We start from the raw sequence: 5,458 nt of genomic DNA, 5'->3' as shown, positions 1-5,458 counted from the left end.
ACGCTTATCATCCCAGCACAATTTGAATCAATGAATTTAAATTTGCATGCAATTTACAGCAATGGGTCAAAAAATCAGTGTCACATAAACCCAACTCTTGAGGCTGCATAGGTTTCTAATAAACACCAGTTTGTCATAGGCAGAGCCGTGGCAGCATTTACGTAAGCAATACCACACTTTTTGATGGAGTTTTCCTTTTTGTGAGCATAAAACAGACTCACAGCATATCTCTTAGCAGATAAGCCATACAGATAGGAATCTTTGATGCTTTATCTTGCCTTGCCCCAATTTTTGCCCCAAACAAACTAATATGGTAGCACCCCCTCTCCTAAGAGTCACTGGGATTTATGAAGTAAAAATAGTTTTCATTCCTATCTGACACATGGTGACAACTGAGGGATGCAGAGATCAACTGGGAAGAAAAAGTCTTTAAAACAGCACAGCACTATTGATACCCACACCCAAAGTTCATCCACTGAGTCCATAAAACTTACTGTAACCTTTGTCCTAGGAGGATTACTTATCTGCAAGACAACAACAAAACCACTTTTTAAGGAGTAGGACACAAGATCTGTATAAATTTTCTTTTCTTTTTTTTCCCCAACATACAACTTTAAACTCCAAAGTCACTGAAAATCCAGAAGCACAACAAAATATCTCTGAGTAGCATGCAAGCAGAGCAGAACAAGAGGAATGAGTGGTAGAGATGTGCTGCTTACTGCATCCAGGTACAGAGGGGTCTACATGTGGTCCATGCCCACATCCAGAATTACCCCAGCTATGAACTGGTGCTGCATTGCCTTGCAGCACGCAATCCTTGCTCTATCGGTGAAACTATAGTAACTACATGACCACTGGGGATTAGCATGATCCCAGGTCATAAAACTTGATCAGAGCAGATTAGCAAATGACTAGACCAGCATTGGATAGCAGCCGTCTTTCCCCCCCCCCCCCCCCTTTCTTTTAAAGAGAGAATATCACATATGAAATGCTAATTCTGTTTTAAATCAGAAGTAAAACATACACATGACAAAACAAATGTGTGCTTACAAATATTTTGTCATATTAGATTAAATTATAGCACACAGACTAAACAGAGAAATCTGAAATCCAGGGTCTTGTGTTTGGGATATCCTTGGAGCTTTTATACAAAGAGAGAGAAGTTTACACTTCTGCATTGCACGGCGCAAAGTCATCCCATACCTGCCCCATAACACAAACACAGTTTTCTGTACAGCAGCAATGTGTTTTTCAATGCAAGAACACACCAATTAAACTGCCAAAACCCTGCTCCTTTCCTACTGATTTTTCCTATGCCACCCTCCTTCTGCATTATTTCTTGCCATTTCCTGATAAATGACAGCCCGTCCTCTGTTTCTCAAGGCTCAGTGTTACATCCAATTACACCTCCTATATTATTCTACTTGAGCTCCAATTTCCTATTCCTTTCCCATTTTTTGGTCTCATTTTGGCCCCATACATCCCACCCAGACCCTGTCTAATAGGTAAAGCCGCCTCCCACATTCCAAGTACCTCGGTCTCCTGCAAACACCACTCCTTTTGTGAAGCTCTCTTATGCTACTCTCCTCCCTAAAGACATTTCCACACCTTCTTACATGCCTATTATCCTGTGCACCAGGTTTGTCTGAACCAAGTAGCAGCCTCTTAGAGCAGACAGCTACGAATGTAAAGACACTAGAGAGAGCCATAAAGGAATCAGGTCAGGCAGGGAGCCAACCCAGCCCAGTGGAAGGTACAAGGAGCAAGGAACACCTGAGCACCAGGTTAAGCTGAGCATGGTCAAAGAGCTCCTGGCAAAGGCTGATAGACTTTTCACGTAACTGGCGAGCACTCTTGGTCTACAAGCTACACGAACAGTACTGAACACAAGATATAGGATTCAGGATCCAAAAAAAATTAATAAAAAAAAAAGAAGAAAAAACTAAAAAAGAAACCACAATCAAACAGAACTTTTAGAAGAAATGTGGTAAGTTTAAGAAAGGGACCAAGCAACGTGCTTGCTGAGGCAAGAGAGCCTAGACTCATTAACTCATAAGCTCCTTTCCAGTTCTACATCTATGTTTTCCAGGAAGTAAAGGGTGAGTAAGTAGCAGAGCTTGTTGGACTAGTATAATTTTCACAAAGTGGAAGAAGGAGGACAGAGTAAAGCAGCTCCTGAGCTTCAGGGCTTTTAGAAAAAGGAAGTTTCAATCTTTTCTTCTCCTTTTTTTGAAATACATAATGACCCAGCTTTCCGTTCCCTCCTATCCTGGCAAAATGTACACAACAATCTCCAGAACAAGTCTTCTGCTGCTGTACCTCATCTGTTCCGAGGTCTGCTTGGTGAATGATGAAGAATGTGCAAAAGCTCAGTGGGGCCAGTATCTCAGAAGCTATACTGGGCAGCCACACAGGCTGGCAGAACTGGAGAGGCAGCATTGCTATGACGCTTTCTGCAGAGCTGCTGACTGGTCAGCACAGTAAGCTACGCAAGTGCGAGGGGGAATTGTAACAAAATTGATTTTGCCAGAACCACAAAATAAATAGGACAATTCCTGCCCTGCAGAAAAGGTATATAGGAAAATTTAATTGCATCAGCAGAGGGCTGAAAACTGTACTCAGAACAGCATAAGCAAGAAGAAGAGTGCTATACCAACTACAGCTCTCCTGAGAGAACTCTTATTTTTCCCTACCTGCTATCGAGAACACCCAATTCCTACCTTAGCTCCACACATTGAGATGCTCCCTTGGAAAGAAAGTCTTCTCTCTTGGAGTCATTCATGAAGCCTCCAGAACTGCAGCACTCAAGGGATTCACAGTCAGAACAGATAACCCAGAACACATAGCTTTAGTAGAACCTCATAGGAGGCTCCAGTGGATCACCAATTATTAGATCAAGCGGGCCAGGAACCCATTCAACCCAGCCTTAAGTGCCTCCAAAGACAGGAGGCTCACAACCTCTCCGGGCGGTCTGTGCCAGTGTCTCAACCCTCTGAATTAAGAATTTCTCCCTAATACTGACCTAAACCTCCCCCCCTCTTAGTTTAAAGCCATTCCCCTTTGTCCTTTCACTAACAGACCATGTAAGAAGTCCATTGCCCTCCTGCCTGTAAGATCCCTTCAAGCATTGGAAAGTCACAATGAGGTCTCCTCAGAGCCCTCTCTTTTCCAAGCTAAGTCAGTCCAATTCCCCCAGCCTCTCATTACAGAAGCAGTACTCCAGCACTCTGACATTTTCATAGCCCTTCTCTAAACCCACTCCAACAGCTCCGCATTCTTCCTGTACTGGGAGGCCCAGGCTTAAGCACAGTACTCCAGATAGACTCTTACAAGGACAGAGCAGCAAGGGACAATCACCTCCACCTGCCTGCTGGCCACCCCTCTTTTGATGCAGACTAGGACACAGTTGGCTCTCCAGGCTGTAAAAGAACACTGCTGGCTCACGTACAACTTTTCATCCATCAGCACCCTCAAGTCCTTTTCTGTAGTGCTGCTCCCAGTGAGTTCTCCCAGTCCGTACTCATGTCTGGGATTGCCTCAACCCCTGTGCAACACCTTGAGCTTAGCCTTGATAAACCTCATTAGATTCTTGTGTACTCACTTTTCAAGCCTTTCCAGGTTCCTCTGGATGGCGTCCCTCCCTTCTATTGTGAAAAATGCACCACTCAGCGTGGTGTCATCAGCAAACTTGCTGAGGGTACACTTCATCATGCTGTCTACATCATTGATAAAAATGTTGAAGAACACCAGTCCCAAGATGGACCCTGGGGAGAACCACTTGTGACCATCCTCCACCTACACGTAGGGTCTGGCTGTGACCATCCAACTAAGTCTTTATCCACCTAAAGCCTTCAGATCCATCTATCTCCAATTTAGAGATGAGGATACAGTGCAGGACCACATCAAAGGCTTTGCATTAGTCTTGGTAGATGACATCAGTTGCCCCTTTTTTTGTCCACTGATGCAAGGACTCATCAAGGCCCAGTAGAGACAAGTGATTTTGGCATACCCTCCTCCTTCTTTAACAAAAAACTCCCACAGAACAATTATACGAAAAAATCACATCACGAGACCATACATCTTTCTCTTTGACCATCCTGGCAAGGACTCATTTGATCTGGTCCCATGCTGCTGCCACCTATGCTCAGCTGAGTGCACTGGTAGCAACAGCAAGTTCAGAAGATGAAAGCACCAAGTGCTGACTCTGAGGTCTTACATAGTTCTGCCCTCACAGCCTGAAGTACACTGCCCTACTGGTGCAGGCAGTAACTTCAGTATGAGTGATTTTTCAACTCTCTACCTGTCAGCAGCACCCAATGCTGTTACTATAATTAGGTCTGGGTCTTAAGGATGCTGCTTCAAATCACTTTCACTCCTGCTCATAGGTAAGTATACCAAAACTATCATTAAATCTCCAGTTTTCCTGCTTTGACCTAAAGCTGCCTGGATGGCTGTGAATTTTACAGCAGCAAGGACAGAACTGCAGGGGCCATCACCCTACCCCCCCTACCCCCCATTTTACTGCTCTGCTGCACAGCCAGCACAGAACACCTTCACATTGTTTCACCTTCATTGCACCAGTTTCAGAATTGACCCCTGAAGTAATGCAAGAGTTAAGATGTTGATACACAGACATTTATTTATTTGTAAGGGAGAAGTCCTAGAATTCCCCAGAACTTCCACACCAGGGTCTGTGCTGTGGGCTGCCTTGCATGCTCATCTGGGGTTCCCATATGTCCCACCAGCAGTGCCCAAACCTCCTCCACAATTCCACTTCTACCTGCAGTGCTGCATGAGCATGAATGTTTGGAGGCAGCTTCTCTTCTTCTAGCCTCTGTCATAGGTCCTAAATAAAGCCATTTATGTGACAGATAAATTTAGCTAGGCTCTCATCTCTAGCGTACCATACCTACAGTAGGGTTAACATTCAGCTGACTACAGTCTTTGGTACTTGATAACAATTAAAAATAAATAAATATATACAAGATTCTCTTCCTGATGTCTGTGGTTGAGAAATGTTTGTGACAAGAGCCATTTGTCTGGTAGTTATAGCTACAAATATATTTATATTTGACTTGCACTTGACTTAATACCACATGAACTGGTGAGAGTAAAGGAACATTGATCTTTGCTTTACTGCTTTGCTTCACAACAAAGGTGCAGGCTCAAGAGGTGGGTTCACCACAGAATATTCACGGACTGCAGTTCAGGCAGGAACAGTTTGTAAACATCAGAAGAAACAGCAAAAAAAAAAAAAAAAAATTGTGTTGCAAAACAGTAAATGTCATTAAAAGAGAGTTTACTTTTCAGACACATACAGTGCTCCACATTGTTCCCAGAGCTTTTAAAAAGGAAATGATTAGCGTTGTTAGCACAGCAGTGCTCTTTTACAAAAGTAGCTCTAGCCATGGTTAATGTTTAAGAAGGAATTAAATATTAACTCAAAGAAAAGCACCGA

This window comes from Tympanuchus pallidicinctus, unplaced genomic scaffold (assembly GCF_026119805.1).
Source record: "Tympanuchus pallidicinctus isolate F22 unplaced genomic scaffold, pur_lepc_1.0 scaffold1, whole genome shotgun sequence".
NCBI lineage: Eukaryota > Metazoa > Chordata > Aves > Galliformes > Phasianidae > Tympanuchus > Tympanuchus pallidicinctus.
The sequence above is the reverse complement of the archived record's forward strand: the minus strand, read 5'-3'. Positions refer to the sequence as shown.